Here is a 15,703-nt window from a genome sequence, read left to right as displayed (position 1 = left end):
ATATATGTCATAATAAATAACCATAATCATGATTAAATCGCCATTTATTTGCCTAATTTCTATATTCAAGTTTAGTTACCTTCCTTTTTGCTGGCATAGAAAAATACGAAAGTGACTAGTAAACTATTAGAAATAGAGTTTAAACTGAAAATGTATTAAATTAGGCCTGAATATGCAATATTAGTAGTATAACTTTCAATTCAACGCTTTATTTCATATTTGACAAGTCACTTTCGTATTATTTAATGTGAACGAAAGGAAGATCTCAGAACTTGTGTATAGATATTATGCAAACAAATGGTGATTAAATCATCATAATGATTATTTTTGAAAATAAATATTATATATTTCTGATACTATACGTCTACAAACTGCAATTTTAGTATAAATTTCAATTTAAACTCTATAAGTAGACTTCTTTATTTAATATTTTACAATTCACTTTCGTATTTTTCAAAGTGAGCGAAAGGAAAGTTTCAGAACTTGTGCATAGAAATTATGCAAATAAATGGCGATTTAATCATCATAGTGATTATTTTTGAAAAGAAATATTATAAGTTTCTTATAATATACGTCTGCAAATAGCAATTTTACTATACTGCAGTAAAATTCTATTAAAACGGTACAATTCAAATTTTAAAAGTCACTTTCGCTCACTTTCGCTCACTTTCGTCAAAAATCTCACTTTCGTATTTTAGGCATACCGGTTTCACATTTCACCCCTAGATAAAACATAATGGACTCAACCCAAAACAAGCGTCTCTCTCTTTATTTAATGATGTATTTACATGACCATGATCAAACACATAAATCTAGACCAATTGTAAGACGGCCTTAGACGTAAACCTATTGTAAAAATAATACTATGACCACAGCAGATTTCGTACAGAAAAGAATGTGTTTTATATTAAGTGCATTTTATGTTCTATGTTTATTTGCAAATATGCAGACGGTTAAAATAGGGTAAGAACCGTCAGAGAGGAAACGTTAGGGGAGGAACTGGTAAGGGAGAGAATAGTCTCACTAACCTTTTTTAGGAATTAAGCAATTAAGTATCAGTACCAGTACTTTTATAGAACAGAAAATTTATTCAGTCTTATATATATATATATATATATATATATATATATATATATATATATATATATATATATATATATATATATATATATATATAGCACATCGACATCAACATCACAATTTATGAGTGTTTCAAAAGTTAATATCACTTTTTAATGAATCGATTAACAAAGTGTTACTCATAGTGCTCTTTCCGAATACAAGTAAATGCAATACATGCGTAGTTCTTCCTCTACGCGGCATTTAAAAATTCTTGTTTATGGAAAGCATATTTTATACACACTGAAATTTTTATAAAGCAATGATTTACTCTAAGTTTTCATCAGTTCAACAAATTTAAACATGCTTGGTCTAACCCGGAAATATCTTGGGATATACCAAATACGTAATGTATTATTAAAGCTACATTCCATGACAAAATGATATTCATCTTCTACTTTACATTGCTCGCATAATTCCCACAGTCTGTTTTGTCTTTCTATATATCTATGTTGGCAGCATTCTACATTTAGAATAAGATGACATTCTAAGCTTTGATAAATATTGTCTATGTTTCTTATTTTTAATTATTAATAGATACTTTGGCAATTCATTCTTTTCTTTTATTTCCCTGAATAATATTAAACTTTTAGGCTATCGTTCACTTTAGCCCGCCACTCTGAAATGTAAATGTCCATCAGTCTAACTCTCAATGTATTGTGGTGCGGGGTTTTAAAGGTGGTCCTGGAGGGGGGAGGTGGGTTTTCGTCTCCATAATAATATTTTATCAGACAATTCTGTGTTATAGTTTTCTATGTAGTATAATCGTCCGTATAGTTACTTATCTCCGATATTTAATTAAAAATCCTTTAGTTCTTATAAACACACAACTCAGAAAGTCCATTTTCCGTTTTTATTATATATAGCTTTTTTTCATCTTTATAACAACAATTCAAACCGGTTGAAAACAACAATATAGTAAGTAAGTAAATAAATATTTTATTATAGTGACATGCGTATCACAGTTTACAAATAACGAAATTAAATAATTGAACATAACACCCGGCCCAATGGACCAATAAGTCACCTGAAACATATATACATTACATGTAGTTCACATGAAATTATTAAACTGTTACACATCAATATTGCAGGATAAGTATTTCAACGATTAAACAAACATTTCTTTCTCTTTAGATAAGCATTTACAATGTATTTAGCTATTTTTCGTGGGAAACTTACAACAAGATATTTCATTTTCATATCATCGTTCATGTTCATAAAATCTGTATTCATGAATTGCTCACTAAAATGTCTACTCTGATGTTGTTGTAAAAAGGACATTGGACTAAAAAGTGCTTTTCATCTTCTATTTTATTATCGGTACAAAACAAATAAATTCTCTGCTCTGGTGTTTCACTGATATAACGTCCAGTTTCAATCCTTAACAGGAGAATGCCACACCTAAACTGAGATAACATTGATCTTTCATTTTATTCAAATTTAACTTTACATATTTTTCTGTTATAAAATTGTCCTTAAGGGTAACATAGGTTCGTAATTTCGGTACTTTTTGTATGTCAGTTTTCCAAATATCCGTATAATATTGAGTTATCCTGGTTTTAACATAATCTTTGCTTATAACGGTTTTGTTCTCAAAATGACCGACCAAGTTCAATTTTGTCATAGCTGTTTTAACGTCACTGCACCAATTAGTCCATGTTGAAGACGCGTTTAGTAATCCTATTATCACTGAATAAAATAAGCCTATTCAAATATCGTATAGTAAGTAAGTAAGTAAGTAAGTAACGACTTTATTTTATGAGGCTAACACATTCAGTTTCCCGATCTTCCATGCGGGCCTCATAAAAATGACAGTTACTTGGTAGCCATCCAGTGTCTCCAGTGAGTGCAAGTAATGGGGCGAAACGGTGAACACCGAGATAATACATTGTAGCGTATAGCACGGTATTGTATATTGTCTATTGATTGGTAATGTTTGAATCCCCATACAGAAGCACAATAGTCTAAGATTGGTATCACACATGAGTCGAACAGTTTTGTAAATGATTTATATCCACAATCTTTATAGTTATGTATTTTAGAAATAGTATTTCCCAATGTACGACCAGCACCTTTTGCCAAAGCTTCACAGTGATATGAAAAATCCCCTTTATCATTAAGAACAACACCAAGATACTTATATCGATCCACTGTTTCGAGAATATTTTCACCTACATGGAAACTAAATGTAGTCTGCACAGCACGAGATTTTCTAAAATGCATGCACTTGCTTTTCTCTGTATTTATAAGCTCACGCCACTTTTTACACCAGCAATGTAGTACATTAAGCATGGCTTGTAAATTTTCTTCGTCATCTGCGTATAGGAGAATTGACAGTATTGTGTTATCGTCGATACTGACCCCAAGGTCAAGGTCGTTTATTTCTTTAACCAGGTCATTAGCAAAAATCGCGAAAATTGTTGGCGATAAATTGTCTTCCTGCTTGAGGCCATTGTCACATGAAAACCATTTTGTTTGTTTATTGTTAATACGGATACATGATGTAGATTGAGCAATAATGTGCTCCTTATGACCTTACTGGGTAGGTGTGACTTACATGCTCCATCAACATTTAGTTTTAAGTTATTATTCATCACATCCTTGGAAAGAATTGGTGTTCGTTTACGATCATTTCTGTAAAACACCGTGAATACGTCTATCATATTACCCTTTATCGATCATAACCTCTTTTGGAATATATGGCGTTGCTATAGCTACGCTTGATATCTCGTGATCAGTATAAATACAATGTGATTTAGTGTCGTAATAATCTTTGTTATAAAAAGAATTTGTGCAGACATTGTAGAATGCCTAACTGTCATTTATAAATCTTTGCAAGAACTAACTTCCCTGTAGACATCCATTTTGTTCCCCCACTTACGTTTCGCTCACTTTGAATGACACTGAAAATAAAAAATCCAAGAACATGAATTTGTTCTGCCCTTAAGAAACAGATAAACTAATTATTGCTATTAAGATTAATATTATCTACTATCTGACACTTGTTTTTGTCTAAAAAATTCGCTTAAAATGATCAAACTATATATAGCTAGTGGGAATGAATGTTTCTTGTCAATTTAGTTATAAAACAACACTAATTTGTATATAAAAAATTGGTATCAAAAAGTCCTTAAAATTGAGCTTTTGAGATGCGTCCTTCCGTCGTATGAACAACATCTCCTTCTAAACCATTTCATGGATTTTGTATATCAAACTTCATAGACATAATTCTTACGTGGTCCTCTACAAAAGAAAATAAATTGCTCCAGTCTAATGCATAATTAAGCAGGTCAAATGAACTAAAATACATGTAGACTTAGCAAACATTTTTTTGACCGGATGCCATTTGAATTCAGTTTGATTTCCTGTAAAACTTACAGAAAGAACTAAATATAAGGTCATTTTAAATTACAAATTGAAATCTATGAATCTCATCGGCCATTCTCAAATAAAATGCAAAGAACAGTTCTTGCCAATCTAAAATAGAATGTTAAGGATAGTTCTAAAATAAGATAGATGTACAGGATAGTTCTTGCTGTTAAAAATAAAATGTAAAGGATAGTTCTAAAATAAAATGAACAGTATAGTTCTTTAACTTTATTGTTTCATTGCTAAGATATAACCATACTTACTCCCAGAAAACATTTTACTGCGTTTAGATCTCATTATAATCTTGTGAACAGTTTATCTAACCTAAGAACTTAATAATTTTATTCTATACAATAACTTAATGTTTTATAAATATTGTTCCAAATAACGAGACTACCAATAACGTTCACTGTCCTGTAAGATTACTAAGTTTATATGAAAATTTCGAAAACCACCCTAAAATTTAAGAACTTATCTGGTACCCTTCGGTTATGTTGTTCAGTAAGTTGATGAGTCCATTTGATATACATGTAATGTGTATAATTTCAGAATTTATTATCCTTTTATTTGTATTTGCAATATTTCATATGTGATTCTTTAAAATAACACTGTCAATATTGCATATAATTACAAAATTTATAGTCAAACGTAAAAAAAAATCTAGTAATAAAGACACTTAAAAAATACTGTAAAATATCTGAAAAAGACATCAATTTGATATCAATATGCTTATAATCTTATTTCTATGTTTACAAAATGTTGGTTTTTCTTACCTTACAAGAAATTATTATGTATAGAAAAGTTAGAAATAACATATGCAAGCTAACCATTTTTTTTACTTCGGTCAAGTATCTTCAGTTTTGTTATGACAATTTGAGCAAATTTCGATAATTTGACCTTGACGGAAAAGGTCAATTAAAGGTCTGGGTCATATCAGAAAAATCTAACATGTCGGTTTTCTTATATGCTTTTTTGTTCTAATATTAATCAAATCTGTAAACAAATAACAAATTTAAGCTATTATTTAATTATTTATCCTCTGCGGTCAAGGTCACTCAATGGTCAAGGTCATATATGAATAATTCAACATTTCGGTTTGGTCATATGTGTTTTTTCCAAAAATAAATCAAATCCATAAATAAATGATAAAGTTATGACCAATTGTAGCAAAGTTCACATATTTGACCTTTAGTGTAAAGATCAAATTAAGGCCAATGTAATGTTTAATTAAATCTTCTTTAAAGTCTTGTCCCGAGAATTTTGTGCATAAGTATGAAATCAATACATTCATTTCTCAGAAAGTTACAGCCAATTTAAGTAAAAATTTATGAAATCATAATAATTTGATCTTTCAGTTTAAGGTTATTAAATGAGTGAAGTCAAAATCAATTTGGTGTACATGAAGATCTTTTCCTAAAGATTGTTGTTTTCTTGTATTGATATATTACAAAGTTTTAGCCAATTAATATAAAAGCAAAAATCAAGCAAAATTCAAACGTTTGACATTGGAGGTCAAGGTCATTTATGAGGAAATGTCAAGTTCAGTATGGGCAACTTGAAAGTCTTGTCTAAAGAGTTGTGTCCAAGTATGAAAACAAATCCATTTAGAAATAAAACAAAATAAAATAAAGGCCAATGTTGAACTTTCTGGACGGGAACAGGAACGACAATAGCTCGATTTTCGAGTAATTAATCTCGAAATTTCGACTTATTAGCTCGAATTTTCGACTTACTACCCGAATTTTCGACTTACTTACTCGAAATTTTGACTTTTAAACTCGAAATTTCGTGTAACTTACTTATCTAGAAATTTCCACTTATTAACTTGAAATTTCGAGTTACTAACTGGAAATTTTGACTAACGTAACTCGAAATTTAGACTTAGGTAACTCGAAATTTCAACTTATTAACTCGAAATTTCGACTTAGTTATATTATTACAATGGCAAAAAAGTTATAAGTTACCAAGAGTTTAGATAATATAGGATACTTATACGTCACTTAGTTTACACAGCCTTATATGGACTGCAATTCCGAGAGTTTATCACAGCTGATACACACATACACACACACGCACGCACACGCACACACACACACGCGCGCGCGCGCGTGCGCACACATATGTAACCGGGGATAAAAGAGTGAAGACTTGCTTCTATTTCATCTTTTTATTGTTGGACATACACAAAACGAGCCTTCAAACAAAATACAAAGGTATTACAAATACTTGAAGTTGATTTACAAATAATAAAATTACACATTTCATCCAATTCATCAATGGAAAAGGATATGACATTAGAAATATATAAATTCTTACCAGGATCAGCATACAAGAACTTTCAATGTTGTTCAAGTTTACTATCAAGTAACAACTAATATTACAACAATACTGTAAAGTATGTTCTCAGTTACTCGTACTATGTGGAACTGGCGAAGGAAAATATTTTACTTAAGCAAGAAGATGTTTCGCGGGGATTTTAGGGTCATGCACGTGAAATATTAGTGAACACACCCATACAACCTTTCAACTTACAGTGAACCAGGGTCTTTCAAATACATGAAATAGAATGGTCTATGTAAACCCTTCTTGCTACAATTAAACATGTCTCGGTATAACTCGGTATAGTTTGCTATACGCAAATTATGTAAGTGTTCATGAAAAGGGCGAATATTTAAATACATTATTACAAGAGCAAAAATAAAAAAAAAACGACATGATGTTATTTAAAAATCTTTAAATTTGTGAAAAAAATAACTATTTCAGAAATAATGTTTTTTAAAGCCATATATGTCGAAAAACATGGATTGCTTGTTCAGAATATTTGACAATAAACGGCGCCATTTTGAAAATGCACCAAATTAAACATCAAATATTTGCAAATAACATCGTGAAATATTATAATATATTTACATGATACGATTTAATACCATCTTTTCTCTGTAAAATCAATTTCTTTTTTGCCATTGAACAATGAGCTCATGAAACTCGGACCTATTTTCAAATATGAGCAGTATATTTTTTACCTTGACACCGGGAACGAAAGAAAAAGCTACTTTTAAAGTAAAAACTGATGATATAATGTAGTCAGAGTTAGTTTTTAGTAATTTTTTTATTGACTTAACAAAACAATATCTTATAATTTGATTTTTGAAGCCAGATCACAGCCGGTAGATAACCCAATCATGCGACTCAACCGAGACAGCTGTTTTCGTAAAATTGGCCCGACTCCAGACCATTAACAATAACATTACCACAGTTAGGCAAACAAACGACGACAACAACAGTTAGGCAAATACCAACCTAATACAACATAACACGGAGGATACAATATACCAGTGATAAACAGAAAACGATACACAGGTAACACATATATATAATAAAATATTTCACTTCACTGTGACTTCCGTGAAAATTTTAAATATTGCTAATATTAAGAACAACGATAATAACTGTCATTTAATACATAACCTCAATTTAAAGCGAAATTCAAAACATATATATTTTACAAAAAGTATTGCTATTACGTTTCCGTGGTTACAAGTGTTGTATTTTTCCTGCTGTTTATACAATAACAATATTGCCACTAAACTCTGCAATATTGAACTACTCAGTGGATATAGAATTGGTAATGGAAAATGTTTAAGATAAAATATAAACATAAGCTGTCACAAGAGACAGCGAGACTGGACTAATTTAATAATGGACACAGTATAATGAAACTATGGGTGAAAAATCAATTATCATCAAAACATAATAATTATGTCTATATCAGTATTAAGAAAGCACTAAAATGTTCACATAATATACATATGACCATGTCAATAAAAGTTAAACCAACTCATTTGACCTACTTTATTTTATTTAATGACTATGTGCTCTAAAAATGTCATTGATTTTCAAAACTCTAAGAGTCGGTGTTATCTCTCTTTCTTTCTTTTAGTTTTTTTTCTGTTCATACCACATGCATACGACACATTTGCCATGTCAATAATAGTCAAATTATCATAAAAGAAACACCCCTTGATAGTAATTTGTCCTTGATGATCAAGGAGTGTTTATTTTATGATAATTTGACCATTATTGACGTGGCAAATGTGCCGTACGCCTGTGGTGCATACATACCGGTCAGAACTGTCACTAAGTCTTATATACCACAGAACCCAAGGGGGGTGGGGGATCGGGGAATCACGCCGTTCGTTACCCAAACAAACAAGATGGCGGATGCAGCCGAAATGTAGCTTTTCCCCTTTTTACTCTGAAATTCGTGATGTTCTCGTGTAAAGGTACATATTATAACCTTCTCCACAATTTTCCTGGCACACAGGATTTTATTTCATGATGTCCCGTATTTCATCTGAAATGCGCGAGAATTTTCCACCGGTTTGATCGTGGTAACGTACGGCTTCTTCAACAAAATTCAGTTTCTTTTACATATATGTATTATAACTTAAACCACCGACTTTAAAAGGTTGTAATATGTTGTCAAATAAGCATACATGTCCATTCTAGCTTGATTTACCGCTGTAAATATTAATATCGGGGCATTTTCCGGAAATGATAGCGTATGGCGCACAAAATGTCAATGATAATGTACGGCGCATTTTTCTACTTAATGTATTTCCATTTGTCCAATCAGCTGATAATGAATTGTTTGTATGTAGGAACTGAAAGATATCTGAAAAAATGTTTGTCAGGTCAGAAATAATTAATTGAACAATGCTGCACCATCGGGTATAAATAATAAATATCTTTCTAGCTGGTGGCATAATATATATTCGTTGTTAATATACCAATTAAAACACACGTGTATAGTTTGAGAATATTTTGTACGAAATGCAGAGTACTAATATTGTGTCAGTGTGCAGAATGGAAAGAATTAAAAGCCTCCACTTTTAGGAAACATTTGTGTATTGTTGTCTTCACATTAAATTTCGCCAGCGTTGTGCGATAATTATGGTCTTATCCCCTTATCAAAAAGAAGAAACGCATTCAGCAGAGCAAAAATGTTAAAAAGGTACGGACGGCTTGATATATTTTTTTTTCCAAAGAAAAAGTCTAAAATCATTCCTAACAAATTTCTGATAAGGAAATCTTAATATTTGAACCGCGTCAAACATAAACAAAACGAAAAGTGATTGCGGCTAGCTTACACCCAGATGAGATGAGCCTGTGTTATTCAATCTGGTCGCTCATTGAAAGAAAAATACATAACAGATAAAATTGAATGAGTGTAAGTTCTATATTTAATTTATTGAATGAGTTAGAGAATAATGTTTTGCGAAAAAAATCAATAAATTTAGAAATCACCTGTTTATTTGACGGACGGTTAATATTGAAACGTGACGTTGTGCCACTATGACGTCAGATATATTTGCGCGACATAGCCTTTCAGTTGTTTTTTAGCAGACATTTTATCTTATTCCAATAGACTTTAAAGCCGATAAGCACATAAAACATGCACAATAACGAACAGTGTATGACATAAACATATATATTACATAATATCAAAAATCATGAAAAAGTTTTGAGAAGATCAATTTTGATTGATAAAGTAAACACCAGCCGAAATTTCTTAAGTAGTTATAAAATGAACATTTTCATATCAAAATTGATCTTTAAAGCACTAACTTATAGGTCTCTTGTATGTACATATACACATACATACACACATATACATGTACATACATACAAAAACACGCATTACATGAACCATTAATGCAAAATTGTTGTATATTAATTGATTTTTAATACAAAAATGCAATTACCCTATGCTTATACTCATAACCTGAAAAACTGAAGGTCCCTTCGCATCAATTGCGGATTTCATGATTGTAAATGAAAGGAACGTAATAATTTGATCAAAACAATTACATGCAAGAGTTTGCCTATCATATTCTGTTCTGGGTTTTTTTTCTTTCCACAAAAACAATAATTTCTTTTCAAAAAAGTATTACAGGTATTGATCAGCAATAAAAGAGTGACATAAGAATTTGCTTATTAATTTCTATCCATGAAATATAGTTTCAAATCGGATTTTAATTTCGATGTTCTTATCCATGCCGGAAAACCCGTGTGAAACCTTAAATGCCAGATGACGTCATTATCTTTATGAAAAAACGGTTGTAAAAATTATTACACTACTTTTAAAATATTATTTACGAAGTATATGTTCATCAGTGCTGTTCTACAGAAATTAGAAACTTAGACGGGAGCGATAGAACAGCTAGGTATGAATACAAACATACCTAGTGTCAAGCTTTATTTGGCTTCATTAATATTCATTTTATGACGTCACTATACCTATTCTAATTACGAACGCGGTTCTATGAAGTACAATGGAAAATAGAAGGCTGCTATGAACGGACTTTCATATATTCTCGACTTTTGTTCTTCTATGAAAATTTACACGAAATACAGCGTTTTCATTTGCTGGACACTAATATTGTTTATTTCAGTTCCTTTATTTGGTTCTACACATCCTCTTATGTCTGGTAAACATAACTTTTCTATTATATAGAAAATCAATTAATCAGAAAAAAATGCGCCGTACGTTATCATTGATATTTTGCGCGCTATACGTTATCAATTCCAGAAAATGCCCCGATATTAATATTTTCAGCGGTTACTAGTATTCTCGCCAGAATGGGCACGAATGCTTAGATGACGACATATTTCAACATTTTAAAGTCCTTGGTTTCATCTTATATACATATATGTAAACGAAACAGTGAATTTTATAGAAGCCGTACGTTACCACGACCAAACCGGTGGAAAATACTCTCGCTTCTAATCTGGTGACGCGCATTTCAGATGAAGTACGGGACGAAACATCATTAGTTAAAATCCTGTGTGCCAGGAAAATTGTGGAGAAGGTTATTATATGTACCTTTACATTAGAACATCACGAATTTCAGAGAAAAAAGGGAAAAGCTAATTTTGGCTGCATCCGCCATCTTGTTTGTTTGGGTAACGAACGGCGTGATTCTCCCCCGTGAGAACCTAGATTTGTGTTTAATTTTTCAACTATTTTGATAACTATTTTCTATATCAATAGAGGCAAGTTATGGTACAATGCTCTTTCGTGTACTATTACTTTTATTGTAATTGTGTAATAGAAAGAGCATCGAAACGTAAGGCTATCTGATTTGTACGAGGGGGCATAGCCCCCGAATATAAATCAGATTGCCGAGTGTTCTCATGTTCTTTCTCTTTTGTATCATAGTTAAAAATAAAAACACGTTAATATGAAACCCCAGATAAAAGTAACCAATAAACGAGCATCTGAATATGATATTTCTGTCGCTTTCCCTTTTTCTGTCGTCCCCAGAAAAAATGAGCCAATCAATGGGCATGCTCTAGAGTGCGGGTAACTAATACCCAGTTAACGCACTGTGCATGTATAAGTACATGATTTAACTCTGACACATTTTAGACAAAAAGGTACGGAAGAGCATATTAGTGCCAGGTATGTGTTTTTATTAACTCGAAATTTCGAGTTACTTACTCGAAATTTCGACTTACTAACTCGAAATTTCGAGTTACTTATCTCGAAATTTCGACTTACTAACTTGAAATTTCCAGTTACGTATCTCGAAATTTCGACTTCGTTACATTACCAGAATGGCAAAAAAGTTATGAGTTACCAAGAGTTTAGATAATATAAGATATAGTAGGGAGTGCGATTGTACGATGGAGATGGAGAACCGGGTGCCTGGACAAACTTTTAAATAAGTTAACCTTAAGTTCGGTCAACTTTGACATTTGACCCCAAAAACACAAGGCTTCCTTAAATTTGTACGTTCAGGCGTTCTTCGGGCGTTGTATTGTAACCCATCCGTTTGAACTTACCTTTCATTTATCATATTCTTCACACCCCTGTTAATAAAACGATTCTATACTTCACATCTGACGAAAGTACCGCAGAGTGGCCAAAGAAATGGGCGTGCTGAGGCCTTTGTCAAATTTGTTGGGCTGACTATACGAGAATTTTTCCGTTTCTTGTAAAATCAGATGCTTTAATATTATTCCTGACAAGTATCAAAAAACAAGTTCCACTTTTATCAACTACTATCAACACACTATGAATCAAAGTCTCAGTAAATAAAAGAAAATAGAATATTGAAAAACATCTTTGAAAAATGTTACAAAAATATAAATATAAGTATAAACAAACGTGACAAACTAACTGGCGTATACCTTACCACGGATTTATACTATTTCGAGCTAGTAAGTCTAAATTTCGAGTTAATAAGTTAAAATTTTGAGATGAGTAACTCGGAATTCCGAGTTAGTAAGTCGAAATTTCTAGTAAGTAACTCTAAATTTCGAGATAAGTAACTTAATGAAAAACACACACCTGACACTAATGCTCTTCCGTAGGAAAGGTCCCCAAACTATGATCCAATTATAGTTTATTTAACATTAATTTTAACTGTACAATGCTGGAATATACTTGGACAAGTATACAGCAGCATAGAGAAACTGACAACGATAAGTTAGCAGTGACATCGAAGATCGAAATTCAGATTATTGTGAATTTCGAGCTAGAGTTGAAGTTCGAGCAAGCTTGAAGATCAAAATTCAGACAGTTTCATAAAGAAACTTTAAACCGAATTTTAATCGAAACTCACCTCCAGCTTGTAATTCGGCCTTTGCATATTTTGAATTTCGATCTTCGAGCTAGCTCCAGGTTGAAATTCGACTTTTGAAAATTTAGAATTTCGTTCGAAATTCGACACCAGCTCAAAATTTGGCCTTTGCAAATTTTGAATTCTGGTATTTGAGTTGGCTAGAAATTCAACTTCAGGCCAAAATTCAGCTGTGAAAAAGTTTGAAATTCCATCTTCAAGCTAGCTCTTATTTCATCTCCAGCTCGAAATTCGACTTTCGAAAATTCTAGGTTTTAGAGCTTTTAGTTGCTTATCACTGAAAGGTGCATGCGAAATATTTCAAGCAATTTAAACTTCAGAAAATGTTCTAAGAGTTTAAAATGAAGCTCTAAGCTCTTGGCATTTTGATTTCACACAAGTAGGCTTGTTTTACTATGTAAGTTTATATCAACTAAGTGGCTCCCAGGGTGGGCATGATTTATATAACTTTTGTGGGAGACTGCAAGGGACATAATGCCCAATGCTCTGGGTATTGTACATCCATAGAAAAATATTTTACCTTTACAATTCGATGAACTTAGTGACTCTAATTATGGGGTATACATAACTTACGAAGACATGTAACATACTAACTATTTAGGCTCTAGGCATTGTAGTTTCACAGAAGAAGACTGAACGTGTATATTTGTCTATATAAACTAGGGGCATGATTTATGTAACTTAAATAGTAGACCACAAGTTGATGCTACATGTCAAATATCTAAGCTCTGGACAGAAGTTTTTTTTTAAGTTATTTTTACTATAAAGTCTATATAAATTAGGTGACTCTCAAGGGCACTGCCAATTTTGATCCTAGGGGCATAAAACTCTTGTAGAGGTCCACTAGACAACCTACATACCAAATATATAAGGTCTTGGCATTTTAGCTTTACAACAGAAGACTTCAATGCAAGTTGAAAAACTATTTTACTATACAAGTCTTTATAAACTAAGTGACTGCCGGGCCGGGCCGAGAAAATTTTGACCTCTGTATTACATAACTTTTGTAGAAGACTTCAAGGTGATCCTACACCAATATACATGTATTTCCTAGCTTTGGGCACTGTAATTTCAGAAAAGATTTTTGACTAATTTTTACTATACAAGTCTATGTAAAGTGACACCCAGAGTGGGGCAATTTTTGTCCTAAGGGGCATATCTTTTGTAGAATTCTACTAGAGAATGTTATATACCAAATACATACTTGAAGAATCACAAAAGAATGTATAATGTATTTTCCTATACTAGTCTATATAAACTAAGTGATCAATTGTTTGGCAAGAGGCAGGATTTATATAACTTATGTAGAACACCACAAGGTGATGCATCCAAGCTCTGGGCATTGCAGTTTTATAATAGAATACTTAAATGTATAATTTTCAACTCTACTAGTAGCAAAACTAAAGTAGGGAATCCAGTTATGAAACCATACATACTTATTTGTACTGAATTTAATTTTAGCTTATTTATTTTTTGACTATGAATATAGCGACAAAAAATTCCTGATATATGGTAATGTGAATATATATGTATTCCATGTTTCATGAAATATTGTTTTGTTGCTTTAGCATCCAAAAATCTCAAAATGATGTATAAAAAATCTGCAAACTTCTATTTATCTATGTTTCAAAATGCATCCTCCTTTCTCAAATGATGTGCAGACTCTCCATGTAACCACATGTCTATGTTTCAAAATGCATCCTCGTTTCTCAAATGATGTGCAAACACTCCATTTAACCATCTGTCCATGTTTCAAGATCTCAAATGATGTGCAAACACTCCATTTAACCATCTGTCCATGTTTCAAGATCTCAAATGATGTGCCAACTCTCCATTTAACCATCTGTCTATGTTTCAAGATCTCAAATGATGTGCAAACTCTCCATTTAACCATCTGTCCATGTTTCAAGATCTCAAATGATGTGCAAACACTCCATTTAACCATCTGTCTATGTTTCAAGATACATCATCATTTCTCAAATGATGTGCAAACACTCCATTTAACCATCTGTCCATGTTTCAAGATCTCAAATGATGTGCAAACTCTCCATTTAACCATCTGTCCATGTTTCAAGATCTCAAATGATGTGCAAACACTCCATTTAACCATCTGTCTATGTTTCATGTTGCATCCTATTATTAAAAACCCTTATCCCAAAATGTCTATCCACTAAAATCAGATGTACAGCCTTATGGAAAATGCCATACTATAATGTGTATCAAATAGTTTTCAGGTGTTTAAAAAAGTAAATACACTCATTTTCTATCATATTAAATTTCTATCATTTAAGAATAATGAACACTTCAATATTTCTCAACAGCTTTGATTGTCATTATCTTAACATCAGCGAAAGTATGATGTTTCCCAATCTAGAGGTGTATGTATGGCTTTAATGACACAGGAAGACCTAAAATTTGTCTATTTCAGACACAAGAAAGCACATTGGTAGAACACCCACCTTTCACAAGCTGGGTACATTAGGCAGGATTCTAACAGTTGTGAAAGGATTGTAATGGCCAGTGAGGTTCCTTAATTTCAAGGAACTAAAAATTATAAGGAGAAA

Source organism: Ruditapes philippinarum, unplaced genomic scaffold (genome assembly GCF_026571515.1).
Source record: "Ruditapes philippinarum isolate M1 unplaced genomic scaffold, ASM2657151v2 ctg993_1_1_1_1, whole genome shotgun sequence".
Taxonomy (NCBI): Eukaryota; Metazoa; Mollusca; class Bivalvia; order Venerida; family Veneridae; genus Ruditapes; species Ruditapes philippinarum.
The sequence above is the reverse complement of the archived record's forward strand: the minus strand, read 5'-3'. Positions refer to the sequence as shown.